This window comes from Macaca mulatta, chromosome 1 (genome assembly GCF_049350105.2).
Source record: "Macaca mulatta isolate MMU2019108-1 chromosome 1, T2T-MMU8v2.0, whole genome shotgun sequence".
NCBI classification, from domain to species: Eukaryota; Metazoa; Chordata; class Mammalia; order Primates; family Cercopithecidae; genus Macaca; species Macaca mulatta.
Window position 1 is genome coordinate 228,224,276 of NC_133406.1, and position 13,436 is coordinate 228,237,711.

Sequence of the window (13,436 nt, forward strand, 5' to 3'; positions counted from 1 at the left end):
CGGTATTGCCTGTGAATGAATGTACCATGAAATAGTGGTTAAAGACCCTCAACTGAGTTTGAATCCTGCCTCTACCATTTTCTGGCCATGTGATCGTGGACAAGTTGGTTAACTTCCTTAACTTTCAGGTTCAGTTTTCTCTCTGAAACAGGACGATGACACCTACCTTACAGGACTGCTGTGAAGATCAAATAAAACAGTGCCCGCCAAGCCTGGTCCTGGCGGATGGTGAGCTGCCCACCAGCGGTGGCTCTCGTTCCTGCGGTTATTACTGTAATAGATTCCCCCAGGTTGCACCCTGTTTATCTAGGCATCTCTTCAGGAGAGCCATCTTTGGATCTGTGATGGGTCTGGAAGAAAATCCTGGGCATTTAGTAAGAACACATCAACCCTTCAGACTTCTTCTAAGATGAGGTCAGTTGCTTGGGCAAAGGGTGAGGGACATGGTAATCATGCAAGGGAAGAAAGCCCCCTGGACCTAGACCTGGCTCAGGCCACAGGCTGGGATTCTGCAGTGGCTCTAACTTGGGCCACTCAGCTGTCGGCTGCCCAGAGGAATCTGCTCTGTTATGGCTTTCAGGGTAGGCTGATGCTGTCTTTTCCACACACCATATACAGGGTAATTGGTAAGTACTTTCTGGTGTTTTCCTAGAAACAGGAGTGCGCATTTGTCTTGGAAAGGCTGCGCATATTTCAGATGACTGATAAGAGCGCACGGGGTCTGTCCTCGGCCTTGTACTTGCTGTACTTTTTATTATTTGTTCCTGGAGCTCACTGAAGCAAAACATCCCTCTCTAGACAGGTCTAAAAGAGAGGAGAAGGCTTACACACTGAATCAGCACTTCAGAAGCAGGAACTAACAGTACGCAGCGCAGAGATTTACTTACGAGGGCAGAAAGTGCCCTGGTGGGCAAGTCAGGTTGGTAATATGGACAGAAACAACCCTAGAAACTTGTCGCAGGCCATGCAATAGACCGTGCACAGCTGGGGTAACTGAAAAGTGCTCCCGAATCCAGGTCAGCACTCAGTTCAACAGGCTGTGAGTGACGACCTCTGAAGGACAGCTCCCTACCTTGGTGAGGTTTGATATGTGCTGGAAAGACAAAAATCTAGTGATAATTTTACACAAGTTCGGTTAGAAGGATGCCTTCAGTACTATCAATTGTACTCTCTAAGGGTAACAGAAAGAGACTGTATAGAAGTTTCAATGATCTGCACTAAGGGAGAGAGTAAAAAACCCATTGTATTTATATCACCCACTCACATACCCTGCCAGTCTCAATCCTTCCTTCAAGACGCAGGCTTACAGTTGGCTACTCAGAGCCCAACTATCGATTGAAAGTGGGGAGGGCAGTATAGGGGCTGCCGCTAACCCATAAGCAGAGAAGCTGGACAACTGCTGCCGAAAGGATGATGGTAACCTCTGCAGGCGGGGGGCTTAGGGGAAGGAGCCTGGCGTGCCTCTCCAGGTAGCAGAGCTCTGTTCTTATCTCCTTGCCTAGCAAAACACCTGCTGCCATTCCAATCACTGCCTATACAGGCTCATAAAGTATCCTTTCCCCAAGGCAGTCCTGCTGACCTCTCTGCCAGGCTACATGGTAGAAGCCCAAAGCCTCTCCGAGAGGAATATGGCAGGGTCTGCTTCCTCATCACTCTCAATGTAAGGTTTGATTCAGACTCATCTCAACACATCTTCCCCAATCAACCTGGAGGCCTGCACAGGCTCAAATTCAATATATATCCCAAATCTGACTATTTCACCATCTCGATCATAACTAACAAATGATTCCTGGATTTGTAATGTATTATCATAGTAGCCTCATAACTTGTTCTCTTCCCTTCCATCCTTGTCCACTCTCCTCATGGCAATGAGAATGGCCCTTTCAAAAAATAAGTTACACTGGCCGGGTGCGGTGACTCACGCCTGTAATCCCAGCACTTTGGGAGGCCAAGGCGGGCGGATCACGAGGTCAGGAGATCAAGACCATCCTGGCTAACATGGTGAAACCCTGTCTCTACTAAAAATACAAAAAAATTAGCTGGGTGTGGTGGCGGGCGCCTGTAGTCCCAGCTACTTGGGAGGCTGAGGCAGGAGAATGGCATGAACCTGGGAGGCGGAGCTTGCAGTGAGCCGAGATCGTGCCACTGCACTCCAGCCTGGGTGACAGAGCGAGACTCTGTCTAAAAAAAAAAAAAACAGATAAGTTACATCAAGTCAGTCATCTGCTCAAAACACATTTGCTTTCCATGCCAGGTGGATAAACGTGCTATTTACTGCTTGGCTCCCATGTGGACTGGAGGCTCCAGGAGAGGGGGAATTTGTTTCATTCACTGCATTCCTGGGATGGAGAACAGTGTCTGGTTTATGGTACAGCAGCAGTCAGGATAAGCTGAATAAACGAGTGAGTGCCTGGTGGCTGGCAGATGGCATAAGGGCCATTAATTGAGCTAAAAAGGAAGGACGACCTGCAAGCTTTGGTGGAGAGTTTGAAGACTAGGGATTTTGAGCACTGAAAGCAAAATCAACATTGAGGCAAAACGTGAACCAGCTAGAACCCCATCTTCCTGACAGAAAGGTCAAGGGTGTGTCTGTCTGCCCCACTGATCAAAACACAGAAAGGGACATGATGGCAATGTCCTGAAGCTGACACTGATGACAGGCCTTTCCCTTACACGAAGCAGGATTTTCATTAGTACTCAAAGCTGAGGGAAAACATGCTACCAGAGAGGAGAAAACCTGAAGTCCTAAATGCCTCTGGTGGATCTGAGGAAGCCAGAGAAGCCGAGGAAAGGCGGCTTGTTTCTGGACCCGAGCTCTTAAAAATTTCATCTCATGACAGCTCCAGAATAATTGAGAATGGGAGTAAAAGCGCTCACCTTGTTGATCTCACAGGATCAAACAGCTTTCTAGTGTAAACAGTTATTTCCTGACTCAGTGGACTCCCTCAGAGTCTTCCCCAGGTTTCAGTGATCCAACCTCACCCCCATTCCCAATACATTATTTTTTAACCTGCAAACTACAAACCCATCAAAACATCAGAGAATACAAAAGCAGAGTGGCTCCCCTAAGGATACACACTGACTATTGTTGTTATGTTTCTTTTCTTGACTGTCTTGACAACAGGCCACAAACTATCTTCCCATTTCCAGGGTTCTTGCCTTTTGATCAAACAGATATCAAGGGCAAGGCTGGATTCAGTGCTCAACACTGCTGACTAGGGGAGCTCACTGTGGCATTCAAGGCTAATTTTTCACATCAACATGGAAGAAAAGACAGATGAGTTCAATTTTACCCTAAAAGGAAACATCTTCTGTTACAGTCTTATGACTACAAGGACTTCCAGAAGGCATACTCTTCCTAGAAGCAGCAAGCTGGATTAAAGGAATTTTTCCCCACTCCCCTATCACCTCATCAATGTCAATATCTGAAAAACTCTTCTTTCTGCTCCAAAACTCAACTAAAATTTTACCTTCTCAGATCCAAGTCGGTAGGCTGTGAGTAGGGGAGAATATTTACAGTCACTGCATATGAAAAAATTTAGCTCCAATCTTACAGAATTACCAAAATAATGTAAAAAGCCAACAGTAAGCTACTGTTTTCAAACCTCGTAAGCCAGCAAAAAGTTTAAAGGCCACAGTGTGACGACGCTGTTTTGTTCATCTATTGATGTGGTACTTGCACATTCAAGCCGGCCTTTAAAACTAGTATGACCATGTAACGGCAATCCTACATTTGTTCATGCCCGGTGACAGTGTGTCCATTTTTAAGTGACTTTCCTGTATGTTCCAGTAAGCCTATGAGCACCTGGAGGGAAAGGACTCTAGTCCTTTTTTTTTTTTTTTTTTGAGACAGAGTCTCGCTCTGCCGCCCAGGCTGGAGTACAGTGGTGTGATCTTGGCTCACTGCAAGCTCCGCCTCCCGGGTTCACGTCATTCTCCTGCCTCAGCCTCCCGAGCAGCTGGGACTACAGGCGCCCGCCACCACGCCCGGCTAATATTTTGTATTTTTAGTAGAGATGGGGTTTTACCGTGTTAGCCAGGATGGTCTCGATCTCCTGACCTTGTGATCCGCCCACCTCGGCCTCCCAAAGGGCTGGCATTACAGGCATGAGCCACCGCGCCCGGCCAGTTCTTTTTTTTTTAACTGGACTTTAGGACTAGGCTCATGATTATCCTCAGTTCAAGGCCCACTCTCATCATCAGGCTCTCTTTATTTATTTGAAATAAACATCTGTGAAAGCAAAAAAAAAAAAAAAACTCCATCGCTCCATCGTGGACCACAAGTTGGTCTTCTGCCACCCCAAATCCCTGTTCCTCCTTTACCTAAGGCAGGAACTTCCTTCTGAATCCTGTGTTTCTCATTCCTGTGCTTTTCTTTTTTATGTAGTCTTATCACATTTCAAAGGATGCTCCATTACATTCTTGTTATGTTCTATGGGTTTAGTTTTGGGCTTTTGGAAAAGGATGTCACTGTCACATTGCTAAGATTCAGGCCTTCTTTTGTGTGTAGCTATGATTAATTCACCATGTCTCTGCTTTATTAATATTCCATTGTATGACTATCCCATGATATATCCATCTTCCTGTTGATGGCACATGGGTTTTTTCCAGGTTCTGCTATTACAGATGATGCCATTACGAACATTCCTGTACGTGTTCATCCTGGTGAACTTTGAGAATCTATCTAGGGGGAATTTGCTGGCTCACAAGATATAAATGTTCACTTAACAAGATAATCCAAACTGTGTTCGAAGTGGCTGAACCATTTTTACACTTCTGCCCGTGAGGCATTTAAGACGCCCTAGTGATCTATCCCCAACACTTGGTATTCTCTAGGACTGCACTGTCCAATGCACAGCTACAACACATGTGGCTACTGAGCACGTGAAATGTGGCCAGTGTAACTAAAGGACTGAATTTGAAATTTAAATTTTATTTTGGATAGCACTGGTCTAGACTCATGAATCTTTGCTGCTTGAATGGATATGAAATGGCTTCTTATTGTTTTTTCATTCCCATCTTCTCCTTTTCAGCCTATAGCCTACAGCATAGTGGTGTCCAATGAATGAATAAAAGAAAAGTGGAATAGCTGTGGGTCCTGCCATTGGTGCTAGAGCAGCAAACCAACGTCTAAATGACTCTGGTCCACCACTGTTAGGCAGGCCTGCGGCCTCCCTGGTGGCTTTGCTCCTTTCCTCTGACCACCTTTGCTGCTACTTGGACAGGGTCTTGATACCATAATTCTGGGGACAATGGATCACCGAACAAGAGGTGGCCAAAAGCCACCCACTCACCTCTCCTAAGTCGACAGCATCTCTTATGAACCGACTCAACCTAAGAGTCTGTTCAGTGCACATGCAGCAACTCTGCCTCCACAAACCTTTGTTTGGCCAAAGGTCTGTGGTGTATTTAATTGCTGCCAGCTGGAGCTTGTCGGCCATGTTAAGCCCTCAGCTGCTGCGGTTTATAAATTTCACAGTGTATAGAAAGAAGCAGTCCTTCCAGTCAACCAGCTAATCCAGAATGTCAGCACCAAACCAACTTGAGCTTTGAATTCCATGAAAATGTCAGGGAGTCTGCTGTACAGCATGGAGGACTCTTCCCCCAGGGAAGGGGCTGTGGATACAGTGGCTGACACACTGCAGATATGCATCCAGTGAGGGCAATCAATACAGAGTGTGCCTGCATCTGGCCATTGCTATCTGACATACACTGGAGGCCCAAAACCAATGATCAGAGTAATAACAAGTCACGTCTTTTTTAAAAAAATCAACAGTAAATCCAAATAAGGTGACACAGGAAGATCCAGGCAATTCTACTTGGTTGATCTTGCCTTTCAGCCTGAGAGTCAACAGTTAGCCAGGCATTAATTATTCATAGCTTATACGATGAGTAACTATGTCATAGTTCTGTCGGTTAAGACAGACGCTGTGCACACATACACATACCCCTACACAGCTTAATTTGGTTGAGAAGTCTGTCATGGCCAGTGTCTATCAACCAAGTGATGCTCAAAAACAATCAGTAAGTGAGTAGAAAGTGTATGTCACACATGTGACATTTGCATCATGGAATGTTTATTCAACTGATGGCTGCCATCTTCCTTAAGGGCTGCGTGATGGGTTTGTGCTTGCACTCACTTTATGTATGCGTACAGGGCTTTTGTTTTAATCAAGTATCTTACTGATATATATTGTGCTCGAGTGTGCACAATTAGACTGAGAACGTAGATCAATCCAGACTACCTCTTACAATACTGGTCACTGATAACAGTTACAAGATACCAGGGTTCTTGACCAAATGGCCTAACAAACATTTGTCATTTCTCTAAGAGAAACCCCACAGTCTGTCTAAATAGTACTGTCTGCACTGGAATAGATGAATTGGTGAAAAACCCTCTGGTATCCACAGCAGTACAATGTCTGCAAGCCCAAGAAGCCCACCACACCATGGGCTGCATCTATCTCGGACCTGTAGCTCCCACCATGCCGTGGGCTGCATCTATCTCAGACCTGTAGCTCCCACCATGCCGTGGGCTGCATCTATCTTGGACCTGTAGCTCCCACCACACCATGGGCTGCATCTATCTCCGACCTGTAGCTCCCACCATGCCGTGGGCTGCATCTATCTTGGACCTGTAGCTCCCACCATGCCATATGCTGCATCTACCTCTGACTTGTAGCTCCCTCCTCTTGGCCACATGCATCTACTTCTAAAGACAAAGTGGAAAAGCATTTCTTCTTCATAAACAGATTTTACTCCTTTCAGTGCAAATTGTAATCTGAGAATACTCTACTAGAGGATGAAAATTTCTAAAGTTTGGCTCTATTTACATGAGAAATTCTTCCCCATAGTTTCAAGAGAAATGGAAATACACCTTCTAGAACCCACTCAAAGATAGTATTCAATCCGTAGGTTGGGACGATTTGGATTTTGGACACATGGAAAATAGGTTGGGCAGAAAGAAACCTTATGTTAGTGGAGATTGGTTCTTATATGGAATTACTGACTGAGGATCCAAACTAGGGGAGCCAGAAAAACAAGCCTACTTAGAGCCCTGCAAATGGTTTGTGCCTGCCTCCTCCAGTCCCCTATTCAACCAACCTTTCCCAAACTATCATATGCAGAGGCCAGCACTAGGCCCTGAGGAAGACTGGGATGGAAGTATCCAGGGAGCTTACAGCAATGAGAACATAGCAGGGGAGCACTAGGAGAGACAGGGAGCACTGGAGTAGGCAGCGTAATATAATGGCTGAGAGGATCGGCTCTGGAGCCAGGCTGCCCAGTGGGTCTGAATCCCAGCTCTACCCCGTAGGAACTGCAACCACAGGGAAATTATGTGACTTCCTGGAGTGATGGTTTTCTCATCTATACAATGGGGGTAATAATGGGTTGTTGTGAGGAGTAGATAATACATGTACAGTGCTTAGAACAGAGCCAAGTACATAATAGGCACTCGATAAAATGCTACCTATTCTTTTTATTTAGTGCGTTATTTACAGTGCCATGGGTGCACACGAGGAACCCTAGTTGAGGTGTCTGGGATCTAAGATGGGCTAGGGTGCAACATTCAACCTCTTGTACTTAGTTTTCCTACGGGGGAGGCTCATAGCTTCAAACTGAAGTATTTTCCTTTCCCCTTTGCTTTCTTGTTAACATTCTACTTACCTCTCCCCAGGGTTCTCAAGTCATACGTGTATAACACACAGAAAATCCCATGTTGTACTACTGCCATTGAAAATGTGAGAAAGATGTTGATTCAAGAAATCATTGGAAATTATATTAATATTGTTAAGTTTTTAGCAATTTGACATCCAGCAGCAGGGACGACATTTCCTGGGCTGGGTTTTCTCCCATCAGTGGGATTCACACCTGACTTGTTTATAGGGGTCAAGGCTTCCCATAATTTAACACATGTTTTGGGGACTCCATGACACTGCAACTGTGACAGCTGGTAGGACTAATGCCAACAGATATGCCTACTGGGATTTAAACTCTAAGACAAAAATACTCCAGATTTTTTTTTCTTAGTCAACTGCCTCAGGGGTGAGACTACCTGTTAATGGCTGGGTGGGGAGGGGCAGAGTTACTTCATAAAGAATTCCAATAAAGTAGATCATGTTATAGTAAGAATGGAGCCTAAAAGGCTTGGATTTCTTAAAAGGCCATAATTTTTGCATGCATTCTGGGTTTGCTTTGCTTTTACAAAATAGTAGACAACCTATAAAGTGGTTTGCAACTTTCAACATCATGGAAGAACAAGGCGCTTTACAAACTTAAGCTTTCTTTGTGTTCTAAGTAGAACATTCTGAGTCAGAGAGTGTAGTACTTATTGGACTCTCTCAAGCCATTATCAAATTCCTTGCTAACCTGTCACCTCTAATGCCAATCCCAAGATATTTCACATGAACTGAAATACACAATCTCTGGTAAGCTTTATTTTGTGGCTATTAAGTACAAATGCTAATAATAACAAGCTGATTACATTAATAAACCAGATATTTTCACTACTTTTTTTTGGTTCAAATGATTTTCCTGCCTTAGCTTCAGAAAGTGCTGGGATTGCAGGTGTGGGCCACCGCGCCCAGCCCACTATTTTCAGATTGATTTCTGGTAAATGATTACATAATCTCTTTCTTTTAATGTTTATGTTATCTACCTTCTCCCAAAGTTGACCTCTTTTAAGAGAAGAGATGAAATTTAAGAACAAGGTAGTATAAAGGAACAAACATAGACTGAAAAAAGACAAACACAGGCTGAAATCCCAGTCACTTACTAGCTGGGTGACACTGAAGAAGTTACTAGACTGTTCTTAGCCTCAGTTTCCTCATCAATAGGTGAGAACTTAATACCTACTTGGTTGATAATATTGAGATAAAATATGAAGAATGTGTAGCATACTGCCTGGCACATAGTAGGTACTTGTAAAACTTAATCATCTCCCTCTTTCCTACCTTTATGCAGAATTATTGGGTGTCAAGTCCATTTAAAACACCAAAATGCAAAACTGCAGTATTGAAAATTTTATCTTGACAGATCACCCTGGGGGACAAGTTTTCCTGAGTCTGTCTGAATGACTCATTAGGAGCACATCACATGTTGGCTACAGTGGTGTTTTCTAAAGAAATGACTGCTTAAAGCGTTTATTCACCTGACCCACTCCCATCCATATCCTATTGCCTGACAGAGCTTTTTAAAAAGAGCTAGAGCAAAATCAAACTAGCAGCTCAATGAATTATATCAGTTACCAAATTCTTAGCATTGAAATTAATGAAGTTTTAGAAAAGTGCCATTAATAAAACGGCAGGCGCTTTCAAAAAAAAAAATTTCAGGGGGTAAAACACTTTCTGCAAATGAAGTTTGTAACACAATCTTAGTACGTACAACCGCTGACAATGAAGCTGCCTTGACTGAAGTGGGGGAAGCGTGTGTCCTGTCACCTCTCCCGTGGGAAGTCCTGAAGCCCCTTCCCCAGGGCCTCTTCGGATGACCAAAGCCAAGCAGATACGAGCATGCTCCAGCCCCCAGAGGGGACCTGCTTTGCAATTTGTTTGCTTTTTTTTTTTTTTTTGAGATGTAATCTCACTCTGTCGCCCAGGCTAGAGTGCAGTGGTACGATCTCGGCTCACTGCAACCTCCGCGTCCTGGGTTCAAGCAATTCTGCCTCAGCCTCCCGAGTAGCTAGGATTACAGGTATGCAGCACCATGCCCAGCTAATTTTTTTGTATTTTTAGTGGAGACGGGGTTTCACCATATTGGCCAGGCTGGTCTCGAACTCCTGACCTTGTGATCCGCCCGCCTCGGCCTTCCAAAGTGCTGGGATTACAGGCGTGAGCCACCATGCCCAGCCCGATTTGTTTGCTTTTTCAAGACCGCCAGTTCACTCAGCCTGGAGGTTTTAAATCTCCTTCTATTGTCAAACAGAGACTATGGAGGAGGGTGAGGAGGAAAAGAAAGCGGCCACAGGAGCAGCTGCTTCAAAAAGTGTTAGGGACACGGAAATTAACAACTCACAAGAATGAAAACCAGTCACCACACTCATGGGTTTTTAAAGATAATCTGTTTCAGGCCCTGCAGTTAAGACTTCAAGTGGTAGAGGGAGAAACTGAGGCTCTCGGGAGGGTCTCAGGGAAGCCAGTGACATGCTCTCCTTCCAGCCACTCATCTCTTCTAGGGAGGGGGATTCTTCTGAACCCAAGCCACGGCCTGGAAACGGAGGTGTTGAGGGAAGCCACGCGGAACCAGGGATTCTTGTCTCTTCTAAGCATGGTTGCGCCTCAGCACTCAGAACAGTGCCACGTGCTGAGAGGGTGCTCAAGACATATGTGATAAAGGAGCAGGCCAGGACCACAAGACTGAGAACTGGGTGCAGGGGAGCCAGAGCTGCTGCTTCCAAAGCCCAGGGGGTGAAGAAGCGGCAGCGTGCAGTGGACCTCCTCCTCCGAGTCTGAGCCAGAGAAAGGCAGGGCGTTGGTAACAACTCAAGAACTCAAGAACCCCTGGAGTAGAGGAATGCTGATCATTCCAGCCTTGGGGTGGGGGGGACACTAGAGAGTTACTGACCTGGGTCACGTTCACCCAGAGGGCAACTGTAGAGCTGCCTGGTGGCCTCAGGGGAACGTGCACCGTCTGCACTTTTCCAGGAAGGAAAAGAACAGTGGGGCTTGGAACCCTGGCCGCTCCTCAAGGGCCCGGCTCCCTGTAGACAGTTGACACTCAGCACTTAAACAGCTCAGAACCGTCTGACCAAGGGATCAGGTCACCGCACTAGCTCACATTCCCCAGGAGAACTCTCTTCAAAGGATTTTTACAATATGGCTCTCATTATTTCGGACCCAAGTTTTAGGTTCTTTAGAACTAGACACAGGAAAGAAGCAACCAATCACGCACTCCTCTTCATCTTCCTCCCGGCCAGCTGGTGCCTTTTACTGTTTGCCCTTCAAGGTAACCTACGGCTGAGCGTTCTCAGAAGCCAGGGCCACCTCTAGCTAGATGTGCCCCTCTAGAAGCAAGAGATGGCACCTTCTCCTTGACCTTCTGTCAAACTGGCCTGGCCCATCATTCTGATGCCCTCAAGAGTATCCTGGATTTTTAGGCAAAGGAAGAGGTTTCTTCCGCCTCTTGCTACAGCGCCTGGATGTAAAGCCACAGCAGGCACGAGGCAAGAACATCCACATGTCTGAGTGGGGACTGGGTTCAACGGCGTCCTTTCTCTGTGAACAGGAAGGAGGCAGGACATGAGCTGGCATCTCAGTGCTGCCCTTCAGTGCCTCTACAAGGGGTACATTTCTGCCTGGTGCTGCGATGGTCAACCTGGTAACAAAAGATTCTTCTTTATTTGGTGATAAGAAGGTCAAGCTGCCTTTTAATGAAGTGCCGCCAGTGTTAACATGAATTGGACTGACTGTCATAGTCCATCAACCCTTGGCAAACTGGTTTGTTTGGTCTGGACAGCAAACAACATTCCACACTACTGGATTTTTTCTCCCAGATCCCCTGCGGCCCCACCCCCACCCCCCACAACCTTTTTAAAAATTACAATCTGTTCTGATGTCTCAAGTTACATTCTGTAAATAATAAGCAACACTGATGAAATGCAAAAAGCTGAAAATTTGTAAGCAGAAAGATCTGCAGTATGTCCCACATCTGTGTCACATTAAACATGCACTCAATGGATTTGCTGATTCCTGCCTAATCAGTACACAGGGTGATGCGGGCCAGAAGGGCTCTTGTGCTGTATGACACGGCAGGTCCAAGGGCCACCCAATGCAGGCAAGGAAGGCCAGGAGCTGGTATCCTAAGGTAGAGATGCCAAGACCACCGGGCAGACAACCCTGGGCTGGCCACCCTGCCTGTTTCAGTTTGCGTGCATTGCAAGCTGGTGGGTCACTGCTGCGGTCAGGTCAGGAGAGAACAGCTGCTCAGAACCCTCCTCACAGTCCTCAATGTTGCTGAAGCTGGGCCCACGCGGTTAAACTAAATAACATGTTTTAATGACAAATGTCTCATTTGAAAGAGCTGGCTCCCCATACATTTAAATGACTACGAAAATAAAAATAGAATTGAAGTAAACCAGTTCAAGTCCGTGTGATTAAACTTTTAGAAGATACTAGAGGTGAGAGTTGCTATGTCATGCCAGACAAAATTTGATCCACCTTTTTTTTATATCAAGCATTTTACGTACACAAAGATGCACACACACACACGTGTGTGTACACGTGCGCATGCACTCATATTCCCATTTTTTAAAAATTGGCAGAACATAAGAGAGGAATTGGCAAGTTCTAAACTTGTGGCATCACACTGAGTCCCTGAATGATTATGAAGCTCCATATTAGAAAAAAAAGAAGATTCAGATTCAGCAAAAAGCAGCATGTAACCCTCCGAGGATACTCTGTAAAAAACTCTGTGTTACCAACACCTCCTCAACCAGCTCTTTCATCTGTACTTTCCCATCAATCTTAGGTCAGAAGAAACCAGGACTGAGACTGCTGGGCCACCAAGGTCCACGCTATGTCTCTACGGCAGCACTGACTCGAGTTCTGACTGTGTACTGGACACCCCAAGCCTCCCAACATTCATATGAGGAAGTATCTTACTAGTATTTCATTTTATGGATGAGGAAGCTATGCCTGGCAAAGCCAAACTAGACCTTGGGTCTTTCTGACTCTTCACGTACTTGGTCAACTTACTGAACGGTGTGATTTTGATGAAAATCTCTTTAATACGTATTCTGAGTCCATCACTATGTGAGGCATTCTGGACATCCTTGAGGAATACCAAAAAAGGCAATAACAATAAACTCACAATCCAATTGGGAGGATAAGATCTACATCCTTGAAATGACTCTGTAGGAAACCTAGCCCATGTATCAACAATGAAAGAGTGAAGGTAAGTGGCAGTGCTGGGGAGGTCTGGCACTATATGCTACAGAGGGCAGGACGGGCTTCCTGGGAAGGCCTGGTCCAAGCAGAGCCCTGCCTCAAGGCACAGCAGGATTTTTACTAATACAAGGATGTACGGCATCAGTACCAATTGGTCACGTTTTACAACAGGAACCGGTGGAAAGAAATACTAAGAAATAGGAGGAAACAAAAATAAAAGCCATTTAATAGGCCACACCACATATAATCCAAAAACATCTGGCTGAAGCCTCATTTTTTTTTCTTTTTTGAGACGGAGTCTCGCTCTATCACCCAGGCTGGAGTGCACTGGTGTGATCTCGGCTCACTGCAACCTCTGCATCCCAGGTTCAAGTGATTCTCTTGCCTCAGCCTCCTGAGTAGCTGGGATTACAGATCTGTACCACTACGTCCAGCTAATTTTTGCATTTTTAATAGAGATGGGGTTTCACCATGTTGGTCAGGCTGGTCTTGAACTCCTGACCTCGTGATCCACTCGCCTTGGCCTTCCAAAGTGCTAGGATTACAGGTGTG

At 45.5% G+C, this 13,436-nt stretch overlaps 1 protein-coding gene across 6 annotated transcripts in view; it reads right to left on the reverse strand.

Annotated features, from left to right (window-relative positions):
• VPS13D (vacuolar protein sorting 13 homolog D) overlaps window positions 1–13,436 on the reverse strand; it is a 284,839-nt gene that overhangs the window by 15,305 nt on the left and 256,098 nt on the right. The window lies entirely within an intron of this gene.